We start from the raw sequence: 25,874 nt of genomic DNA, 5'->3' as shown, positions 1-25,874 counted from the left end.
AGAGGGCAGTGTTTTATGTCTCATTTTGATGCCAAACCTGTATTTATGGATTTTTTTTCAAATATTCCTTCTTAAAAAACTAGTAACTCACCAACCAGCAAGTACATTTCATGATACAGGTTTTATGCTGGTAAATGTTTATGTATTTATGTACTTAGTATGTGGGTTTGTTTCTTCAGTAAGCCAATAATCATACCCTTGCCTCTCTACTAGGCATCAGAGTGAAACAGGGAGAAAGCAGTTTAGTTAGTATAAAACRTTTAAAAAGAATTTTCTTTGACTGGAAGGACCGTACACAATTTTCTTAAAGGACAACTAAGTATTGGATGGAAATCATACTCAGTCTTTTATATGGTATTAAGGTTTGTGTGTATATTTTTTCTTTCTTTTCTTTTTAAGTTAGTTTTGTGGGTTTTTTTTTAGACTAAGAACTTTATGTTATGTTTAACTTTTTAATGAACCTTGTTTCATTACCTGAAACATTTTTAATTAGATATTCACTTTTCGTCTTATTAGTTCTTTACTGGATGTAAGTTGAAATCCTATTTTTTTTAAAAGAGCAAAACTACACCCAAAAGAGTTATGTTTTTGATATCTCAGTTTTGATATCCCATATCTCAGTGTAATTCTTTGTAGTAGTTTTAACAAACTGCTATCTAGCTTTATAGGGCTTTATAGCACCTGTGTCAGCCTCTCTCTTTCACTTTAGCAGTCAGGTTTTCTCTTGATTTTAATGGGAGTTTGTCTGACGCCCAAAGCTTCTCAACAAGACATGGAGTGCTCTGTAATGACTCCAGGCTGATGTTAGACATCTAAGAGAAGCCTGATTAGGCTTCTTTTAGGAAGGAGATGGTTAGCATAGCAGAGGGAGACCAAGCAGTTGAAGACCAATTTAAGCACTTTCAATTTGATATTTACAAAATGAAAAAAAGACAACTATGAAAATAGTTCTGAAAGTTTTGTAAGAACAGTTTCTCATCAAAAAATAAGTGAAAGACTTGACACTTTTCTTTAAAGGGCAGAAGAAAAGCTTTTGCTTCCTAACCTGTGTTATACCAGAATTGTAGGCCCTGGTCAAAAACAAAACAAAACAAAACCTTGCCTTGTTTTCCCACATTTTAGTGGTGATTTTTTTTGTGTTTACCACAATAAATAAGTAAATAAGTAATACTAGGGAAGGAAAGAGGGAAGGGGAAAGAATTCCTTTTTTTTCTTACTTTTTTTTTAAGGAAGGAAAAAAAATTCTTAAAAAAGTCAGGACAGAATTGGTTGCTTTCATTTGTAACCTAGGGTAAAATTAGACAATACGACAAACTGTTTTATTTCAGAGATTATATTCTAGAGCACATCTTTAGGAAAGCAACACTCTCAGAGTTAAAATCTCAATATGGAAAAATCCTTGGCAAATTATTATACTATTTATTTTCTTTGTTAAAATCTCTCTGATTTCTAGTCAATACACAAGTATTTATACCTTGGCCTGACCTTCCACATAGTCTTGCCTTAGCCTTAATGTCCCATTGAATATTTTTTTATCAACACCCTTTTATAGCTAAGCTTAACCCCTCTGTGCTCTCTTTCTTTTTGTTGACAGAATGTAACAAATCTGAACTACAGGCCCAAAATAAACCCAGTTATAAACGGTGTGACATTTAGAAACACTATCAATCCAATCATCTCATCCACACTAGTATTTTAGCTTAGATCAGRAGCGTGCTTTTGAAGTGAATCCTTGAATCATCCCCACTTATTGTGAACTGGAGCAGTACTGGAGGTGAACAGCTTCATTACTTTTGGATGAAACTAAATTGGAAGATGGGAAGATGTGCTCAAGAGGCAGAGTTTATGTTTTCCAACTTCTAGAGAGTATGTAGTTCACAGGACTTGACTAAAGCCAATATTAAGTAAATCCCTCCAAAGACATATAGAGAAAGTGTGGAAATCTCAGTACCAATCATTTTACCTTCCAGACAAGCTCCTTCTTCACTGACATATTTATTAATGTGGACGCATCCAGTCCACATTTCATCTGAACTAGAAGTYGAAACGATGAAAACTGAAATAGCCTCTTTTCCCCTCACAATGAAATACCTACCAAGGAGCAGAATTTATACTGGCACTGGCCCCTGTTTGATGTCAAGATATYGGCATATTTTGGTTCCTTTAAATGGAACCTATTGTGTCATTATCAATTTTCCAGGCTTTCTCAGAATTCTACTCTGCAAATTTGGGAGGACTCTTGATCTGCACCCTTCTGGCTAAGTAGCTCAAATACAAGGATGACACAACTCTTTCCACAATCTTTTCTTTGGAATTGCAGTTTATCACCCTCCTACACCCTGGTCTGAGTGGTAACATTTAAATATCAGAATCAAGTGATTTAATAAAAAGAAAGAAACTAACAAGAAAAAAATCTTTATCTGCAGAGTTGCTTATAATTAGTGTAGTATTTGCTAACACCTAGCTGGAAATACTATGACTTCAATGACTTCAATTATATAGACTTGTATTCCTGTATTTCTACARGAATCTTAGCCTATTTTTCCTACTATCTGCTTTATTCTTACTCTGATGAATTAAAATTTATTTGCTTTATGAAAAGGATATTAAAAAGATATTTCTCACACTCAGTCATCTTTGCTTTATGTAGAAACACCTGGCAGCTAACCTCTCTGAAGTAAATGATACTCACCAATTTTGAGTCTGAGTCTGCCAATTTTAGCAGTTAAAGAAAGTATTCAAGAACTTTTTTATTTTACCATTTAAAAAATAAGGGACAATATTAAAAGAATTTTGTAGTGCAGAATACCTTTTTTTTTTTTTTTTCGTTTTCTTTAGTAACTTATATGTTGGCAAGTTGGCTTATGAGTGAAAAGTAGGCATAAGTAGGCATATATTTCGTTCTTGGGCTATGCGGGGTAATTTTGTGCTTCAAATTCCATGCTTTTTATTGGCAAAGCCTGGAATTAAGCTGTTAACATAAATACTGAAAAGTTCTCCTTTCCAATTCATTCAATAGGAATTCTGTGATTGCTAACCTGGCCAAAAAATCCAACTAATATTAAAAAGAAATGAAAATAAGAAAGAATGACAAATAATCAGTTTTCAAAGTCAAAGTTAGAGTACATTACTGTCATGGTAATCCCTTACCAAGATTATATTCTTAATCAGGAACCACAGTCTAAGATTTTGAAGACAACTGTGCAAGATAAATGGTGGAGTTATACTTAGCTGAAAATTGAAAATTGAAATGGTAGAAGTGAGAATCAAATTCAAAACATATCTGTTCCTCTTCATAAAATCTCTTTAACTTTCAAAAAAATTAAAACTTAAACTTTTAAAAATTATGTGCCATTATTCTAGAAAATAATTTCCTGCTAGTTGCCACACAACAGACTTATACAAACTACATAATATCTCTTACATAGATCAGTATAACCTGCATCACTAATATCATAGCAAGACAGTTTTACTACATTTTGAGACCACATGACTACCTCATATCTGAGGCGGAAGATACGGATTTTTACACCAYAGTTAAGGGATGGCCTTTAATCTTGAAAATCACTAGTCAGTATTTAGTAATTAGTACATCTCATTAAGTTCTGCTGCAAATTCTTAATACAACTCTATTTTGTGTATTTCCATCTAAATGTTATGTTGGGCAAATGCCTTAAATATTAAAGCTTTCTGATATTTATTATTAAGTTATAAATTATAAATACACTATTAAATATTAATGATAAATATTTTTACAGTCTTTCTGTAATTATTATTAAAGCTGCTAATTATTATYAAGAAAGATCATGTTAGTTTCAAGAAAAATAGATATTAAAAGAATCAAATCATTTGGAATGATTCAAAACACATTTATAACTGCCTGTTTTCCTATTTAAGGGTTTATTTTCAGGGTTTAAAATAAGTTCCCCTATGATTCATTTTTACGCAAGCAAAATTTCATGAGTTTTCTAAACTTGTATAATCTCTAGGACATCTTTCATTTATATATCATTCTATGCCATCCAATGTTCATATGTTATATATGTAAGTATAAACATAACAATATGCATATGCAAAATTTTGAAATTAATGTTATTCATTAATACAGTACTGCTTTGGCTTGTGCAATAAGTATCAGAAATAAGTCAACTTCAAATTTTCTAACTTCATCCTTTGGAACAATGCTAATTCTAGTAAGAAAAACCCATACAAAGCTGGAGATACTGGAAAATTTTAATGCAAAACAAAAGCATCATACAAAATAATAAGGCTCCAAAGGGAAGGAGTCGAATGGAAACTGTAGTGCAGATTTTTCTGCAGAAGCCTGTGACTGCACATTCCTTAGGGAGATTAAATTGTCCATAGGCATTGTCCTACAATTGTCCAAATTGTCCATTGTCCTACACAAGACACTGATGAACTTTCTGCCAGTAGAAGTGCAACAGTTCTGCACCTGGTGCCTGATGCTCTCCTATAGGGCAACGTTTCCTTAAGGCACAGAGACAAAAAAAAAATCTCTTATAACACCTTTAATTAATTGTGTGCAAATGCTACAACAGAATATTAATTTATCTACTGGTCTGCCATATTGAACGGAAGATTTCTGAAAATAAAGGCAGATATCTTCCATGGCAATGAATTATAGCTTAACTACTGATGCCATTGAGACCCTGGAGCAACATACAGTGGTCTATTTGCTATTGTGTATCCATGTTTTAGGATAATTTTTTAGCTATTAGATGATTAATTTGTGCTTACCTCTGAGCCATCTTATTCTAGCTTTGTCTGCAGACTTCTTACTATAGATGTATTTATGGATAATATATCCAAATAGCAACTAGGTCTCCTACCTGAAAAATAATGTGATATGCCTAGTGACTGTGAAGATTTATAATAAAGTACTTGTTCTTCATCATATCTAATGGCACAATTTAACTTAGTTATGAAGATACCTGTTTTTTTTTTCCTATTTTTTTCCCCTAAAGTCCATTAAATATTCTCTTTACCATTGACATAGAAATGATTTCTTTATTAGGAAAAAAACAGCACTGTTTCATCTACCCAATAGTATGAAATCTTAAAAGTAATTAATTGGATAGTTCAACTAATTCTTATTTCATTAGTGTTCTAGTGGAACACTGTAATTAAATACATTTTTCCAGGGGGTTGTTAATAGGACTTAATTTACAGTTAAAGACAAATACTTTTTTTCACACTAGGGAGACAGGATAGGTCTTTATTATTTAAAATCTAATGTTTGTAATGTCATGGACTGGAAAGAGGAGCATGAATCTTGTCAAACTGTTCATCCTTGTAAAAGAGACAGTGGCAGGTCACACATCTTGGACTCAAATTAATTATTATTGTATGCACCAAAAATACTCATTGTTGAACACAATACATTAGACCTGGTTCAACAAGGACACTCATTTGTAATCTCTAAGAGAAAAAGAATTAGATTGATGTTAACCTCTGAGTRCTATTTGTGAAGTCAGCATCATAAGTTATATATGTGATGCATATAGCAAAGATACAAGCAAATAATTGGTGTYCTGTTAACTAGAGTGAGATGACAGGAAAAGAGGTAGAGTTATACAGGAACACTGAATTAGATGCAAAAACCTGACTTGGTTAGCAGGTATAAATCAACAAAATTTGACTGGAGGTGTTGGATGCACATTTATCACTTAGATGAAGTTCTGTTTTAATTACTAGTTTCTATATTAGCATTTTTTCCCTTACAAGTTTTAGCCTCCTGAGCTCTACACATCGAAAAGATTTTCCAAGCAGCAACCTTGAAAGCAAGCATTTTAATCGAAACAGATATTTTTTATTTTTGTTTGTAAAGATTTTTCTCTTAGGAGACCAACATGTTCCAAATGGCACAGAACATTATTAGAGATGTTTTTTTTCTCCAAAAGACTAACTATATATACATATATATATGACTGTTATTTAYACCAGTAAGTTGTTACTAAGTGAAAACTTTTCTGAATTTCTACATTAAAATGCTTGCCTTGTAATATAAATTTTATACTATATGTTAAAAAATCAACATCTGAATTACACATTTCCTGTAAAGTGAAAACTGTTTMTTTCCAAGAGCTAGGCTTCAAGAAAGATAACTATAATTATTTAAAATCCTTGCTGGAGAAAGATATTGCATCCTTATACAAATAATGTTAAAATTAGCTTTGATTTCCATCTTTTGAATAGACTTTCATTCACAGTTCATATATGCAAAATTTCGCAGAAGTCTTCATGTTTAAACAAATAATATGTATTTACACATAGCAGTTATTTAAACTACAGTTCAGCTTAGTCAATATATTCTGCATCAGCTTTCTAAAAATGGGTAGCTTCAAGTAAACTACTCTATTTTAAAACTGTCAAACATTATTAGTGAAACAGAGATTCAGTTCAAAAAGTAATTAATTCCAGGGCTTATTGTAAACTGTTATTTTAATTAAAAGAGCACTAATGTCCTGCTTCTTTTTAATTAGAACATGAACAAAAGGTCTAAATAAGTTACATTTTTAATCYGTTTTAAACATAAGACAAAATGTATTAAAGACATATGCCCTATTCCTTCTATTCATAAATTGACTCAAAAGAAAGACTGACAAGTTAGAAAGATTATATACTACAGTTCTTGGTTATGCTGTGCCATTTTTCTTATTAATTCCCTTCTGACTAACATAGGATGGAGAAATCATTTGGTACATATATTTTATTTATTTATTTATTATTTAAATATTATATCATTATATTTAATGTAATTATATTATTATAAAAATATTATTTTTGTTTTTTATTTATACATTATTTATTATTATTCATTTCATCAGACCTCAGTTGTGTGTTTATGACAATTGCCTCTTACAGGCTAACACCAGATGCAAGCTACATAATACTTTTCATTTGAAGATGTGAATTAGTACTTTCTATACTTTGTAAATTAGCCTCTTCTTCAGGTTATCCAAACTTTAGTCTGTGTGCATCAGGAATCAGATAGAATCAGCTGCAGGATTATAGACAAATAGAAACCTAATCTAAGGGATAAATATCCATAGCATAAATGTTATTGGATTTGGCATCTGAACTTACCTTATCAGAAAAGAGATCCAGAAAGGGATATTTAATCACTTGGTCTGTACCCAGAGAATGAATTTAACCATTCTTTGATTTCATCACTCAGTGATCCGGGATCACTGCAAGATACTGCATTTGATATACTGCACATGCTTGCTACAATAACAATTCTCTGCCTACAGATAAAATTTTGTCAATTTTTTTTTTCTGGGATAAAATATTTTCAGATTTACTGTGGTGTTATATAGAATATAAACTTTTATATACTACATGGTTGTCCTGTAGATTGCTAATAATGACCTGGTGTTACTGGCAGGAGACACACCAGGATGACATATCAATGCTGATGTAAAATATTTCATCATTTTCAGTTTTAAGATCCATTCTTGATTTCTTGTACCTCTGCTAAGCACCACTTATTTACATGGACTTTTTCTGCCAGCAATGAGATTCAATCTCTATACCTTAGMAAAAAAAGGCAAGAATAATTCAAGCATTTCACAGTCTGATATAAGGAAAACAATGTTCTACTTATTATTTCTCTATTATAACTACTTCACTGAAAAGTTTTAAATATACATTGTTTCAAATAAAGAGGACATGATTTCAATTAAATTTATAATGCCTTGTAAAAATCACTGCATTTTGGTCTACCGAAATCTAATGAGAATCTACGAGTTTGAGACAGTCTCAGAAACATGTTAGGGCTCTCCTCCACCCAGTAAGAAGGATAAGGGAAAAAGATGGATAGGAAGAGATAGACCTCAATAGTAACACATTACTGAAAGCTTATTCCTTCTAGATGGTGCTATTGCTCAGCCCTTGTGGAGAAAAACATCTTTTTAGAAAAAAGAAACTGACTGTGATCATATAATTAGGGTCTATATTATTCTTATACGATAAAGGGTATATATTATTCTTATATGATAAAGAGATGGTATTAAGGTGCCAGAAAATCTCACATATAGCATAACCCAATTTTATGCAAGTTGACATAATTAAATTGCAGTAATTAACACTATTGATTGGGTTTGGTCTTTAGAATTAATACCCAAACTAGTCTATTAGCACAGAAAGTCCTGCCTTTTCTTCTACAAAATTAAAAGTAAGTCTTGAAAGCTACAAAAGATTGATACAGCCTTTTAAATCTGCATGTACATATTAGTAATCAGAGGACCTGCACAGACAATAGAGTCCACACAGGTCAAAGAGGAAATGGACCAAATCACAGAACTGTCTTCTCTAGAGAAATTTACATTTATTAGAATTTATAGCATACTAATCAATTTCTAGCCATCAGAATATGTTCCCTTCTGTTCTGATGCCTATTTTATTTATAYGGATTTAAGAATAGAGGCTTCACTGGAAATAAATTGAGAGACTCAGTAGTGTAAGTATTCAAAAAGCAGTAGTTCAAAACCATTTACCTGGCAAAAGTCCCAGGAAGACAGCATTTGCGTCATCTATCCAAAACATTATATGGCTGCACTGCTGCAGTCTATGACCATCTCAAAGTTTTTATTGTATTTATTTTCACATCTTCATAGAATCATTGGGAAATAAAGCTGAGAGGGACTTTCAAGAGGTCATTGAGTTCCCTGGCACAAGGCAGGATCTACTATATCTTTGTCATTCCTATATGTGTTTTTCTACCCAGTTCTTAAAAATCTCTACTGAAGGAGACAATACAGTATCCCTAGGCAATTTCCATGCTTCAGTAATCCTGTTATTACAAACACTTATGCTAATGCCCAACCTGAAACTTTTTTGATGCAAGTCCACTGTGTATTGGTAAAGTCCAACAATCGTTCAGAGTATGTCTAAGCATGGCTGGAACATGAGCCCACAGTCATGTGGGTGTTGGGAAAGTGTCCAGCTGAAGCTTACTCTCCAGTTGGGTGACCTAGATTTTCCACTTATAAGTCTATGGTTCAGGCAAGTTACAAAAATTGCAGAGGAAGGATGTTGAAAATAGCTCTCTCAAAGCATAAACTAAGGGTTCAACSCTCGTAGTGTCTCCTTCCAAACTATCCGCAGCAAAGTTCTTTGCCCAACTTATACTAACCCTGCAAGTTTATATATAGGATACTTAAAGTGATTACTCAGTGATTGATGGAAAGCATTGCAGTTTTAGTTCAGTTACACCATTTAAGCACAGTTTGCAGTCAGGAATAGAACATGACACCATAAGCCTGAAACATTAAGCCTGAAACAGTTGAGGTGCCAAATATTCCTTCCTCATTTCCCTGCTGAGTGCAGAATATGTAACAGTGACCCTCGCTACAGGTTGCTACAGCAAGCAGCAACTACTTAGGTTGATGTTTGTACTTAGGATTTGCTTCTCAGAGCCCAGTTTTGCTTAAAACTTTAATGAGCTAGGAAAGTAACAACAAAGGTCTCTACACTTTATTCACAGCACATAATGTGAAGACACAGTCAGCTCAAGGTCCTGTGATTAGAACATGCTTGCTAGAACCTGAAGTAATTCCTAGATAACCCCTAAATTTTCTAATAAATCTCAGAACAGACTTGGATTCACAGATTGGATCTGTGAAAATAATAAAGCAATAGTCCTCATAATTCATACCATTACAATTTCAAAACATTCAGCAACTCAGCTRCCATAAAGTGAGAAATTATAGGTGATAGCATTTATGAGACTGTTCAGAAGTTAATTCAAACATACTTGAAGAGTTATAGTCTCTTCATCCTAGCTGCTTGACCTGCAAAAGCTATACAATCTGTAACTTCTCTTTGGAAGATACTGTAAATGTTGGCCCCATATTCGCAACTAAGTTATTTATATCCTTAAAAATAAAAATTTCCAATGAGAAAATAAATAATCTACTGATTAGATTTAAGGGGTGGAGTTTTGCTAGAAAAAAAAGTCCACCACATGTCATTTTCACATTTAGAGTTATAGAATCACAATATTAATAGAAATAGCATTCAACTTCATATTAGTATTCATTCTCAAAAATACATAATATAGTGGRAAAAAAAAAAAGAAAATGTGTTCATTTGTTTTTCTCTTCATAGACCTATGAAAACCAGACATTGCAGATATATAAAGCAGATATATATACAAGGAATATGTAGGGAAGCTAACTTTTTATCTGAATTTTATTTACTTATAATGTATGAAAGGGCTCTTGAAGTTTTTGTAGGTAACTCTTTCTAAGTATCAGATGTGATTTTCAGGAGCCGAAAGGCAAAATGAATGTTAGTAAAGATTAAGAATGGAATAAAAAACAAACTAAACAACTTGGTTATAAGCTCACATTCTTACATGCTCTCTGCAGTTCTGTTCATCTTATCTCATTAAACAAAAAAAAAGGGACAGCAAAGATTGGAAGCAGAGAGATTTTTCTGGAGTAGGTTCTAGAGGATAAGACAGTTTGTAGATAGACTATTGAAAGCAAATATGGTAGGAACCACAAAATTATGTGTAATTTGGAGAGAGTGAATTGGGAAAGCCTGGAGATAAATACTTATTTCCTGTTTTTCTTAAGTACCTGCTGCCATTGCAGAGTTGTTGAAATATTCTTTCTGATATATGTTTAAAAACAGATACCTTTTGGAATCTGTTTTTAAAATATGCATGTCTACCATTTGTATGCAGCCTGTAAAAAAAGTCTGGAAAGCAGAAAATGTTKACCTCAGGTTGGTGATACAGACTTCCTTTGGATGATCTCGATTCATTCCAATAATCCAAGATTTTTCAGTCAGGCAGCTAGTTATAAGTTCCAAAAAAAAAAAGACCTGCAAGGTGCTTGCATTTGTTTCTGGCTCTCCTCATGGGAAACCAGGAGGACTGGAGGATATTCAGATTTTCTAGCTCTGAGGGACACAAACCACGTAGTCATCTTCTGATTTGGTGACTCAATATATTCCAGGCACCTTGAAATACCAGGAAGCCCCAAGGCTCTTGAGCTCTCCTAATTTCCTTTAGGAGAAATCCTGAAAACTCCTGCTTCATGTGGAAGGATCGGTCTTCCCATGCCTGAGTCAAAGCTCAGGAAGTGAATTCCTTTCTGATATTTCTGATTTAACTGTGGATCTGGAGATTGTGGCTTCCTGAATTGCTGTCACTACAGCAAGGATGTCTTATAGACGTGATAACAAGATGGATATTCTGAATTTCAGGCTAAAATCTATGGATTTTTATCCAGTCTTGGTGCTTGAAATGTATGCTCACTTATTTGATCTGATTCAGTTACACTCCTAGAGGCAAAAATCTCAGCTTAAACTTAATCAGCATCTAATTGCTACTTCTGCAGCTCAAGTCTGCTACAGAAGGCTACAGACCCTGCTGTGAAGGGTGAACAGAAATGTTACCCTGCACCAAGAAAACCACAACAAATCAGCAATCATTTTTGCAGAGATTTAAAGAAAAGTTAACAGTTTGATTATAATAAAAGCTGCATTTTGAGTCAAGTCTTCTTTTATCTGTTTCCCAATCATGAACAAAAGTGAGTTTGATTTTTGCCTCATGCCACATAATGCCACATAAAAGTTCATTTTTAAAAAAAGTAGAAATGAAATTCACTTCCATTTTTTATGACTCAATGTGCAAATGAAATTCACTCAAGAGTTTTGCTGTTATTTAGTCTGCCATGTATACTGCATTTACAAGTATTTTCGATACACTGAACAAAAGACACATCTGAAAACATGCAGCATTCACGGTATACAATGAAGTACTCCTGTGTAAGTATTAGAAAAAGAGCTTTTAAAATCTCAATTTCAAAGCTAGTCTTGCATTCCTAATTTAAGTCTGAATTTTATACCTCTTCTTGATTTAACACAGATCTGCAATTGATGTTTGTATTTCCCCTTGTGGTTAATTACAAGGTTAATAGACAAGAATTTTTAAATTACTTTAGGCTTGGGCCCCACAGTTTGGAAGCAAATATTCTATTTGTGTGACTGATTAAAAGAAAGAAGAACAAAATTTACAGTAAAATGAGCCCATTTTAAAGAGACTATGCATCTCCTTACTGCTGCTATACATAATTACAAGAGTGCACAGAAATAATTTTTTAAAGTATTACAGYGCAAAACTTTTACTCAAGTGATAGTTGTGGCTAGATAAGTACTGAAATAGTGCAAAATGTGGCTGTAACAGTGTGTGTAAAAGAAAAYAATAATTATGATGTGGAAAAAAAAATCCTCTGGGTGAAATTGCAAATGGCTAAGAAAGAACAGATATGGCATAGTGCATAKATGGTATACAGAAATGATGAAGAACTTCTTTTAAGCACTGATGTAGCACTATGCTATTTCAAAGATATCATAAGAAGAGAACTTGAATGAGGTAGACAATCATTTTATCATTATGGACATTAAACACACAAGAGCACAAGATGATTTTAGTACTCAGAATTGCAAAATCCTGACAAACATCAAAAAAGATCCAAAACACATGACATTGCATGAGAAGACAGACTTAGATGTCTGACTCTCCACTTACTAAAATACAGCCTGAGATGACAGCATGATCAATGGACTCAAGAAAAAATAGTGGTTATCCACAGACTTGGTAGTGATCAAAGCACTTTGTAAAAATAAGACTTGAATACCTTACCAGAGCCTTTTCCTCATGGCTGTCTATACTGTGGATACAGGAGGAAAAAATATCTGGAGAGGGATGTTTTAACCATAGGAGAGCATAGATGATTGCTTTGCACCAGCTACAAAAAGCCTGCTCCACTGACCTTGAGGCAGTGAATGGTGACTAATTATTCTTTGGCACCTACTGTTCACTATTCTTTGGGTAAGCAATKTGTGTGTCAATTTATCTTTTTATTCTTTACTAGCTTGAAATACTAGACGATAAGACATATGTAAGTTTGTAACTAGCATTGATACGGTTGCAGGAGTATCTTGCAGAAGTGCCTGATGTATTAGCATAATATTAGAGCTTCAAAACTGTCAGGGTATTCTATAATGGAAAAGCACTCTGTAGCAAATGCCTTGCTTTCTGCAGACAGCACCCTGAAGCACTATATTCTACCATTCCTACAGGAAAACCATTCCAAAAAGAGAATGTAGTTCTTCCAGGAGGTAATGGAAAGTCAGACTAGATTTCATTTAGCAATTACACTTGCAGACATTCATTTTGAAATCTTTTACATGGTGTAAAATGGTGTAGGTGTCAAGAATAAGACATTTCCCAATATATTGAGGAAGATCAGACAGAAGAACACACACTGCTGCTGGTACCGTCACATATGTGGGGATATGAGAGTTGGGGTAGTGATGCATTTTTGAGGGAGATATGTACTACACAAGCTATTCAAGAACCATGTTGAGGGCTTAAGGTTATAAAGGCAGTCTCATGAAGCTGACTGTAATGATAGGGTGTTGTCAATGGTAGGTATTTGGGACTTTTTTTTATTTCAATAAGGAACTGCTTTGAATTTTATAAGTTTTATGATCTATCAAATGACTACTATAATCATCTGCAAAGTTAATATGGACTATTGCCTTAAACTGCATGGTCTGTGAGAGGAACATATCAGAAGATTGTAATTGCATTCTCATGATTTGTTTCCATTTTTCAGTTTAGAATAAGATGAAGCTCTTTGAATGCTTTAAGGATGGTATGTGCCTTTTAAGTGTGATGACAAGATTCAAAAAACTTTTTCAGTCTACACTGAAAAATCACTCTCAAAATCTTTCTTATCTGTAGGTCAGGACCTTGAAGAATTGATCTGAGATAGCATTTGCACCAGCACAGAACAGCAAAGCACCAAAAATTTCCTGTCATAAGATGAGGTCACGACTATTTCTTTCTGAGGACATTTTGGGATCTCTGCTCTGATCTAATTCTATCAAGACAATGCCTAAAGTTACAGCTAATATATGTTTCCTGGCAAGAACTCCTTTCTTTCAAATGCAGTAAAGCAAGAGTTCCTTAACACACAAAGTGGTAGTCCAGAAAGAAAGAATTCAGATTGTATTTATTGTCAATAAGGTGTTATACGTCAATGCATTTTAATGTTATTTAAATAATCAGGACAATGAGTTATGAAGTACATAATGTAATTTGTTAGGAGTCAAGAAATAGAGCTACATAAAGTTCRTTCTATGTTTTCAGATATTTTCTGAAACACTTGTGATCATATATGCTTATGATTAGAAAAGTATTCTGTATCTGCAGATAATGCCATTGCAAATTTAACCTTAAAACTTTCCGTAGGACTTCAGGTTACAGTTCCAACACACCCAGCTTCCCTTTCTCCATGCACTGTGACTTGCATTTCATTCATATCTAAATTATTACCTGCAGATGGAGTTCTATCCTGAAGCACACCAAGTAACCACAGGTGAAAATATTAAGTACTTTCTTTCCCTTCATCTTACAAAGCAGCTACCTCTTTCAGCCTGAAGACACAGTTTGGATGAATCTCTGTTTAAATTCAAGTTGACAAATAAGTAAGGAGACTATTCTGTGTTTGCCAGATGGATAATTGCAGTCTTAAGGCAAAATTAGCATTAAATCAATGCAGAAGAAGATAACATCATATTAAAGAAAAGAATCTGTACAAGTGGTTTGAAATGCTATATGCATTTTTTACTAGTTTCAGATGGGGACAGGTATTCAGCAGAAGCTCACTTTAAGGTACTAATACAAAATATTGAGACATCTTTCATCATACAGTCCAACTCGGCTCAAGGRCTTTCAAGGAGAATGAATGGGGATTACAGCCAAGACATCACCCAGTAATATTTTAGTGATAATGCAAGCAGCTTTCAGAATTTACCAACATGAACCAATATAAATGAAAAATCTATAAACAGATGAATTGCTTATACTGAACAAAAAATATACCAAAAAAAAGTCTTTTATTTTCACCTCAATATTTTAATCTTTTAAAGTACRTATGTTTTAAGAATCTTAAGCTTTTCTGCAAAATGTATGGTCTTACTATCTCCCAGAGAGGATTACTAGCATAGTCCTGGATGGTTATACAAACATAGATAGATACAGCATCCTCACATTAATAAATCTCTGTCAATTGGCCACCTGAAGAACAAGTCACTAACAAGCAGAATGTTTTTCTATATTTGATGTTCTCTGCAGACATTATGCAAAGCATAAGTCATAACTTAAGATTTTTCAGTGAGCACATATAAATAGACACATCCATGAAATGGGGGTAAGTATATAGAAACTTCTTGAATAAAAAGAGCAAATGAGAAAACATATCTGTATTTTTCTCTGAGACAAGATATTTAATAGTGACAGAAATCATCTGCAATGCCCATTCAATGTTCAATTACCCAAATATACATTGAATCTGTTACTTAGTTTTACTACATTTGCAATACATTTAGTTTCATCAGATTTTTCATTACTAAAAATTCAGTATCCTATTTCCAGTTGAATTGCAGTAATTACAAAAATAATGTCATTATACTACAAAGGATTAGATGAAATACACCAGAACTGCTTTAACTTCTGCTGTCCATGAACTACTGTATTGTAATTTGCTATTTAAATGTCATCCTTTTTCTGTGACTAACACAGTGGCTGAATTCACATTAAGTGAGTGGGCTCAGTCTTGAAGAAACTACATCTAGTGGGTTTTACATTACTAACCTTTCTTTAGCGCAGAATTGCAGCCTTTTGCAGAAGATCTCACTGTTGTAACAAGTTCCTGCCATAATCTGTTTTCAGGAAAAGGATTTATCAAATCAGTCAAATATAAATCTAACAGAGAGGCACACAATATCACTGCTGTTATCGATCTTATTTCTCTTTAAGTCATTGGGAATCCGCATCAACTTACTGTGTCTTCATATGAAAAGCAAATTGACTATAATCTGTTTTTTTTTATCCATTTTTATATTTATCATTTTTTCCCCAATAATATTTTCCTAATTAAACTGACAGATTGTTGCATATCCTGAAATAAATATTTTTTTTTCTTTTTGATAGTACAATCACATAATATACAATGTGGATTCTCTACAATGCCAGATAATAAAGTAATCCTTTTCTCAATAAGTACTTTTTTCTTATTTCGTATTTTCTGCTCGAAATGAACTACAATAGAATTTTGCTAGAGAAACAACAGACATTTATATGATGGAAAAAGAGAGATTTGCCTTTTCCAATCAGGTACAAAAGAAACCTGGATATTTTAGAAAAAAAATACAGCATAAATATAAAAAAAGGGTATTGGAAAGTATATTAAAATATAATCAATTTCTTTTTAAAGATTGCTACAACATTAATAATGAATATGTTTTGTATCATAAAGTTACAATTACCTACATATATATAGGGAATTCCTCTCTATTTTGAAGATTACAATAGACAGTTCTTGTGACAAGTGAAATAATGAATCTGCACGGCCTTCATTAAAATCTTGATTTTACTGATAGAAGTAGGAATAATAGGAAAATCATCGTTTCTCTTATTGTCCTCATTCCAATCAAGTATTGCAAAACCTATGTTGAAAGTGTTCAGTTCAGGGTGTCATCCAAATCATGCTCTTTCATAACTGATGGTTATTAATATTCTTTCAGTATAGGATTTATGTTTAGTGTCTATTGTTGTGTATATACATGTCAATATACAAATATTATATATAGAGATAAATATGCAGATCTATATATGAATATGTTTATTTATAAATACACAGAGTTAATCATTATAATCTGAATTTCAGGTTTCCTGAAATTAGCACAGGCAGTTACAGTGCAGTTGCTTTGGGTCACAATTAAGCAGCAGTCACTGCCAAGAAGAAAAACTACTAACTGTAAGTGGTTTTCCTTGACTAACATTACCTCTCCATATCCATCCATTTGCCATCCATCCTCTATGGCAAATGTGTTCAGTTCTTCTGAGGTGTTGGTRAATAATGTTTACCCTCAACTGCAGGTCAGTAGGAAAGAAAGCATAGGAAAGAAAGCGTGTTAGGTAAGAAAAACAGATACTGAATCAACACTGTTCTTCGCAGGATTCTGAAAGTCAAAGAACTCTTGGTTTGGCTGGAGATGAAAAGAATATGATAAGATAGGTTTAAAGATGCTCTTTGTTTCTCTTAACTAGTCATGTTTTAAATAAGATTGAAATTATAGAGTGCGTGAAGAGAGACATTAGTTGGTTAAACTTCAAAAGGTTTTCATGATGGCTGAATTGTCTGTTCTTGCCTTGCATAAAGATACACTATTGTGGATGCCATATTTATTGTGCCTTTTGTCAAATACATATAAAAACAATTCCTTGCTTTCCTTTCAGGGGCATTCCCTTTGGATCCTGGGGTGTGGTAACGAAAGGAGGGAATGAGAAAGTGCTGCYTATTTTGTTTGTCAAAATACACAATAGACTTAATATTTATTAAGTAGTAAGAGCTACTTTCACATAGTAAATAACATAAATTCAAACTCTAACACATTAGTTTACTAGTCACAAAAACTATAATTCACCAAGTAAAAGTAACAAGATGGATATCTGCAATGTGTCATCATTTCCCTATTTCAGAATAACAAGAGGAATAAACAAATTACCATATCTCAGTGAAAATCCACAGTCCTTCCAGATATAAAGCATTAGTTAAATATGAACAACCATAATAATGTAACTTTAAATAGTGAAGTCCTTCAGACTGAAAGRAAATACAAAGAGGATTCTGTAAAATGATTTATTTTGACAAAGTTATGTGAACGGATGAGCAATACTTCACCTGAAGAATAACCATGGAACAAAGAATTATCTAAAAGACAAAACTGAGACTGTCTAAATCAAGTTTGATTGTTTCTATAGTTCATTCCCAGAGAGAAATATTTATTACARTGAATATTTGTAATGTAAATACATTACTTAATGCTTGGCTAACTTATTGAAATATGCATTTCTCTAAGAATAAACCTGCTAAACACAACCTCTCATTACATGTATACTAGCTTTCATCAAAACTATGAGCTTTTCACCTCTCTCTATGATCATCAGTTTCAGTTTTCAAAGCTTTTAATGCAGTRTAATAGATGTGGTTTCATAGTAGTCAAGCCGAAGAAGTGCAAGGCAAAAAAAGGACCTATATTTGTATCCTCTACTAACATCCCACAGAGAAGTAATTCACAGTTTAAAGAACTTACATCCTGCCTTAAAGCACACAAGTTGAAGCACAGGCAGTTCCATCTCCATGTGAGGAGGAACTTCTTTCCTGTGGGGGTGACAGAGCCCTGGAAAAAAAACCCTGGAGCAGGGAGTTGGACTGGATGATCTCTAGAGGTCCCTTTCAACCTTAATGATTATGTGATTCTGTGAACTCTGGCTGTATTTGGCAGTAATAAATATGGTTGCTGGTTTATCCTATGACAAGCTAATCTTATGGTAGTTGCATATAAAGATATCACAGTATTGAAACATATTGTCTTTCATTCCAAACCTRAAATACATCCTTTCTTTACAGTCACTGTGCATTGAAAGCTCTGGACAGGAATCCAGTTCATGTTTTTCATTTGTAAAGGCACATGTAAATATTAAAGACTGCACAATAAGTACTTAYGAAATAGTTGCACTAATAAAAATTCTAAGACATGTTTTAATAAACCAATACTTACAGTTTCTATTTCCTATCTACCTCATTCACAAAGAGATATCTATTTAGTGGACAATTTCTATTGGGATAAGATGAGCATATTGTGGCGTGTTCCACTGTACCAATGGCCTGTTCCTCATGTCTTACGCTGTCGTCACCTGAAGTGGCAGTAAACCAGTTTTATTGTGATCAGGGTCCTCTAATCCCATGGGTGGCAGGCTGTTCTTCTGAACTAGAAAAAGTGTGTAATACCTGCATTTAGATATTTCAGGGACCAGCTAAGGTGTAGATCCTCATACAAGCTAGTAAAACCTTAGAGTTTTATTATGTTTCCCTAATAAAAGAAGCAAAATCTAAGTTAAAAAGAAAAAAAAAAAGAAAGAGAAAAAAGAGATGGGTAGATTGAGGTATGTGCAGCCATTTTTAACAAGGCTCAGGTCTTGCTGTGCTCCAAAATGAAAAAGTGCAACATATAAAGTTTAGTATGGTAAGAAAATACAGCTTTTTGATTTCAGTCCAGCAAAAATGGCCATAAATTGATTTTAATCTTTCTTTGGAAGTCAGGCAATAAGAATTTGGAAAACAGAGGAGATTATAAGGGAAGGGAAGTGAGAGGAGAGAAAGAGAGAGATGAAAGTGGAAGGGGGGCAGAAARGAGGGGAGGAAGAGGGACAAGAACACAGGAGATTACCTGCATTTCTCATATTCCAGGTGAGTTCTCCTAGTGGATTTCAGCATGCAAGAAAAGCATGTATCCTCTTGAATGTTGGRTCTATGCAGGATAATGTATCAGGAGATATAATAAAATGAAAAAGCTGTGGTTGCACTWGACTTTCAGCATAACTAAACATCATATGGTGACCTAATTTAGTTTGAGCTGAACTAACTCAATTTGAGAAACATTGGATCTATGAAGAGATTTTAAGAATGTAAACTTTGGATTTAGACAACTAAAATGGTAATCATCAGTGGAAACTTTGAATTGGTAGTCTTATCTTTGCCTTGCTTAAAGGGATSAAAAMCAGTTAAAAAAAAAAAAAAAWTCCAGAAAACTCCTTAAGGGTGCTGTGATCTTTGAAAATTTGTTTATATATTCATTTGAATTGATTTCACCATCTGTTCAGATATGAGTGGCTGAGAAATGATAATCTGCATAATGACACTAAAATTTCCTTCACATGTTAGCAGTTTTCCTGTAAAGTCTTCTTTGGTTGCTGCCCTGCAGAGTAGTAGAGTCATTCTTTGAGAAAGACAAAAAAAACCTWAAACTACTTTTGTAAGGCAGTATTGTCTCCTGAAAAACCTAAATACCTCTTACAGGTAATCAAGCCCTTGTTTTACTAGATACATATATGTCCAAGGTAGTCCAAAGCAGACTTAAATGAGAAGATATCTTTTTGATAATTTGAAATAAAATTCACCATTATATCATTAATAAAGTGCAGCATTATAAGAAACACCAAGAAGATATTAATGTCTAGATTATGTAGGTGTAGAAAGACTATATGGAGATTTTKAAACAATTTGAAAAACTATATTCGCCTAAGATTTCCCACTCCACTTTTATCAACCAAAAGATACAAGAGAGAATATTCTATACTCTTTTTCCAAATAAATAATAAGATTTACTTTTTTCTTTCACCTTGGACTTAGAAAGTGTTTGCCTTTAGTTATTTTAAGATCAAGCATCTAAAAGATGATTTATACAATAATTTGTAAAATAGGCACAATAAGTCTTTGATGTGATTTGATCAAGAAGTGGGGCTGAGAAAGCATTTTCAGAAAAATGTTATTTCAGTTTCCTTCTAATTATTCCCAAATATTGGCCTCAAAAAGAGTAAAAGAAAAAAAGAAAAAAAAAAAGAAAAAAAAGAAAGGAGAAGCAAGAGTTAGAAAACTTAATTAACTAAAGGTATGAATTTAAAGTAGATTAGTTAACCATATCTACTGCTCATACAAACATGTTCATTTGTAATTTAAATGGCATAACTTGATTTAGTGTGAATCACTAAATACACTAAACTAAATTGTAAATACACTAAACTAAACTGAACCAAGGCCAGTATAATTCTGATTAAGCATCACCAGACAGAGATTTAATAGGATTTAATATGATTAAATTAATCTATTTGAAAACATTAATCTATCATAATTTTGGAATGTTTATGGATGCTCTTTGTGAAGAGATTGGATGGCTCTGGAAGTAAAAACTGTTTACTGTTATTTTAAAGCATCTGATTCAAACTAAAAGTTTTCTGGTGAAAATCACRTTCAGCAACTGTGACTGTACTTCTTACTACCTAGAGGGTACATCGAGGCTGAAAAAACTATTACCATAGCTAATATTAAGAAAATATCTTTTGAGCTCAATTAGCAAAGGTCAATGATGTAGCTATCAGGATAATGAATTGTTCTTCTAAGGTACTTCTAAGACACAGAAAAGGGAAGCTGACAAAGTAGGACTGAGAAGTTTGCATATTGCTCATTCATTAAGCAGAATCCATTTGACCAGGAGACTGCCTCTTGCCCATGTGTTAGAACTAACCATTTACACTGATGAAGTAGAATATACCAAAAACTTAGCCTACTTGCTGGGATTTGGGAGAACAAATTTGAAGTTCCACATGCAGATGGAATGGAAATTTGAACATACATACCCTTCAGTGAATTTCTATATCCTTCTTTGAGGAAAAAAAAAAGGGGGGGGGGGGAAGGGGGGGGAAGGGAATCCTTTTTTTCCTAGGGGGAAAAAAAAATCTTCCTGAAATCTTAGAAACAACCGTTTCCCTCTAACTCATCCCCATGTATCTTTTTATCCGTTGTGTCTAACGAGACTCCCTTTATCAGTATAGTTGGTCAGATTCCTTAATCACCATTGGCTTAATTTAACAAGAAAACATCTACTTTATGTGTACATGTGTGCAYATGTGTGTATTCTACACTTTTCAAAATCTCATTAAATCAGTAGAAATGAAATAGCAGTGATTATTCTATCACTGGAACTCAACAGAGAACTGTGATCCACACTTTTCTACTACTTTAATTGTAGTTCAGTTTGATGAAAAACACCTGAGTCAGGGAAATCAAGGTCATTTATCTGCAGCTGTATCTGTAAAAAAACTAGCAGTACCCAGCTTCCCACACAGCAGCTTACTTCTGGTTGCATTCACAGCTCAGGTTAAGTACTCAAACTTCTCTGATCTTAACCTGAAGATAACTTCTTAATGATCAAATTCAGTGCTTTACATAGATTTAAATTGTAATAATACAGCAGGATGCATCAACTTTTTATTTCTCTTRTTTCTTTAACAAAAATAAAGAGACTTGTTATTTCCTATAGATCCAGAGCTCTAAGTACCCCAAAGCTTTGAGATTAGGAGACAGACATTTGGTTTAGCATAATGTAAATATAAAGCTGACTATATATTTATTTAGAGAAAGGAAAGGAAAGGGAAAAGGAAGGGGAAGGGAAGGGAAGGACACCCTGAAATAGAAATGCAGAAATAGTTTTACTCAAGATGATTCCTAAAATTTAAGTAGATAGTACAGTGGGAAAGATTTATATGGAGTATTGTAATTCAGTGCTGTCAGTGAGAGTTAATCTTTGCACAAATAGGAGTGCAAAGCAATCTGAATCCTATTTTGAATTTGCATTGACACAGGTTTTTGCTTTGAATTCTGTAAAATTTCCTTGTTGATCACTGCTGCTAATTGAAGCCTGAATGCAGATATCTGGATGCAGAAGCTGTCAGTACACACCCTATGGATTTCCTGTAAATATATTTCTCAAAAATAATTTACAGAAATCAGTTGTTTGAATGAACAAGAGAAGATATGACATTCTACCATATTGACATTTAGGAAAGATAGCATTCACAGAAATTAAAGACAGTGCTAAGAAATACATTATTTTAAAGGGGAGGGGAGACCGAAAAAGAAAGTAAATCTCCTTGTGACTAGGTTGATGAATTTGCAAATGCACTTAGGAATTAAGAGCATAAGGATTCTAGGAATTCTTGAAAAAAAAAAAAGGATTTGTCCAATTCTTCTTGCTCATATAGCCTGTTTGAAACAGTTGGACCAGAGGCAAAATTAAAATGATATTTGCAATTAAGATTTTCACTTCTATACTGAATGATGCTTCAAGAAACCCTTCCAGATGTAATATGAAACTATCCAAGCAACACTGTCTTTTTTTCATGACACTGTTCCATTACTATCAGGAATAGTTTCATTAGATGACTTGTTTTCACTCTRTTTCATCCCAATAGTAGTCTTTCTGGCACTAAGAATTCTTATATATTTGTCAAGAAGTGGGATATTCTTACTATCTAGTACCTTAGATAGACTGGGGAAAAAGAAACAAGGTACTTCAACCCAAGCCCAATAGATCCTTCAGTTATTAGGAAACTAACATGTAAATGTAAMAACCAGTAACTACCTCTAGGTAAAAAAGACAGTTTAAAAAAAAAAAAAAAAAACTCCTTTCAACTTTTCCTTTAAAGGCTGCATAAAAATTAAGGAAACAAGAAAACATTGATGTACAGCTAAGGACTCTCTAGAGGCCATTTGAGAGAAAAATTTTCTTCGGTTTCTGTTTAACCTCAGAGTGATTCAGTTTTTAGCATCAGATAAACCACATGATATGCTGTGTTTAACAGTGTTAAGCAAGAACAGCTTTTTTTTTTTTTTTTTTTTTTAATCTGTATTGAACAAAGCTTTCAAAGAAAAAAAGGCATGGCTTGATGCATTCTAGCATTCTCACAGCCAGATATCAAGACATTTATTCTTGTGGCCCATTAGGAACCACGAAGTGGTTCACTCTAATGATACTACTCTCCTCTATTAGGGGATTATTATCTGGGGGAGGTTTCTACCAAAACCAGTTCTYATTTGTTTTAGGTAACTGAAAAATTAAAGACTATTCTTCAATTTTAGATCAGACTGATTAGAAAAAAAGACTGAAAAAAGAGTGTCTAAAAAYCTGTGTTATTTTTAGACAGAAAGAAAACAATTCTTTTGAAAAACAAAAAATGTGAGAAACTTCATTAAATTTGGCCTGTCCTTTACTCCTAAGGGTGTATATATATTACAGTGCTTTGAACAAAGTTGTGCTCTGTAAAAATTTAATACCAAGGCATCTACACAACACAGACATGAGCACCTTGTTAATTGTTTTAGCTTTTGTCCTTGGCTGAGGAGACTGGTAAATGAGAATGAGAAAAATAATTAACAGGAACATGTGGATTGTTCTGAAAAAAAATCTGATCTGACAAATTCACAAGGAACAAGATTCTTCTCCCACCACTTAGCATGATTTGCACTTTGCAAAGGCTGAGGCACATGCTCAGATTTCTCCAGGGATAACATCCTTGTACATCAGCCGAACTCTGCTAGAATTAGCATCCCTCACCCCATCTTGGTCAGCAAAATCAGTGAAGCTGAACAATATCTATCTAAATGTCTATTCAGTCATTGTGATTTGCTGAGATATTATGTGAGAAATAAAATGAATTATACACATAGATATTATAAAATTCAAATTCAGAAGTAAATAGCCATGCTAACTAGCACAAGATTTTTTTTTCAGATGGCAACAGACAAAAGCTATTTCTATTTCAAATGTTATTGGCTAATGTCTTTACTAGAGAATCTATCTAGACTGCGAACAAATATTATCATTATGAAAAGTAGAAACAGATATGAGAAGATAAAAAATAAAAAAAAAAGAAATTTCAGACTGACAAAACCTAAATACTTCAAGAAATACATGCACTATCCACTGCAAGTACCTGGTGATACACTTTTACAATTTGTGTTCTTTGCTTAAACTCTAGCACCAAGTTACTCATTCTACAGATGACAGGTGAGAGTAAAAACAAGCAATTATTCGTACTGCTTGTATAAAACTACCTGTTCCTACAAGCCCCTATCTTTGGCTTACAAGTTGAGCAGGCAGGTTCAGTGCCAGCCTGTCAGTGAAYGAACTTCCAATTGAGAGAGACTTCACCCCTAGAGATGATATCTTTCATCTTTGCCTACTTGCTGTGTTTCCCATAATGAGGACATGTTCACAGATATGTCAAATTACAGTCATGCAGCCTGCATGAAGCTCACTACCTCTATGTCCTTTCAACAAGTAATGTAGGACCTTTCAACAAGGTCCTTTCAATGTATGTCCTTTCAACAAGTATGTAGGACCAAAGGAGGGGACTGAGTTTTGTTTTCTCTCTGCTCCAAAACTATCCTGTGGTCAAGACASTGAGCTGCAAGCTGAAGGTGTATAAAGCCTCTGAGGTGAGATGATAGGGGCCTTGTAGACTCACAAAACTCCAAGGCAAATAAGCACTGAAATATTGTCTCTCTCCTGGACTTACAATTCTGAATCCTTTACCAAGTGAACAGGTAAACCAGAGCAGGCTGAAGCCTTCCCTAACTTGCCTGACAGCATCTGCTGTGTCCTGACTATCTTGTAACACCTGTGAGCCTGGGCTTATTCCTAAGGTCTCAGAGCCTTAAAAGAAAGCTCCTCAGTTAATGAGAAAAGCAGTCTAGTCATGTAGCAAKGGTCTGTTAATAGAAGAAGAGGGTTATATATCATCAGATAAATTATTTAAAATACAGAGAGGCACTGGTTTTTAAGTAAGGACCAAGCTGAGACAGCTGTAAACAAATCAACATCCTATATCAGTGATGCCCCTTCTGCATATTAACTTTGTTTGAAAAATTAATTTGCRGATGAGAAAGCACTAAAACAGAGATTGGCTAAACAATACAGAGCATTTAATCCACTTTCTGTAAAAATATACAAAATTGCAAGGTAAATATGTACCATGTAGACAAGACTACCTTGACTAAAAATACCTAGATCTTTGCAAGAGTTGTTAGTGTAATCTCTTTATCTCCTGCTGTGGCTCTTGTGGTATACATTAGTGGCTATGTTTTTCATTCAGCCATGATTGCGATGACACTTTAATTCAATTTCCTAAAAAAAGTGCACAAGAAAAAATTGTTTAAGGTAAACTTAAAGGGAAGCAAAAATTCAGAAAGAGCTGGCCAGTCTGATGGGAGATTAGGCAGATCCAGTTGCGCACTGGAAATAGAGTATTTCTGCTGTGTTTCTCTAATCAAAGCCAAGCTGACATGCCAAGAAAAACTGTTGCTTCTCCTATGCTATATTAATACTCATTAGCAGCTGCTGCATYGCAGATTGCATCATATCTG

The 25,874-nt window shown here is 33.6% G+C and overlaps 1 protein-coding gene across 1 annotated transcript in view; it reads right to left on the bottom strand.

Moving 5' to 3' along the window:
* Positions 1 to 25,874, bottom strand: part of NETO1 (neuropilin and tolloid like 1) — a 173,494-nt gene that overhangs the window by 70,097 nt on the left and 77,523 nt on the right. The window lies entirely within an intron of this gene.

Source organism: Nothoprocta perdicaria, unplaced genomic scaffold, assembly GCF_003342845.1.
Source record: "Nothoprocta perdicaria isolate Ctin4 unplaced genomic scaffold, notPer1 scaffold_24, whole genome shotgun sequence".
NCBI lineage: Eukaryota > Metazoa > Chordata > Aves > Tinamiformes > Tinamidae > Nothoprocta > Nothoprocta perdicaria.
This window is presented reverse-complemented; position numbering and strand designations above follow the sequence as displayed.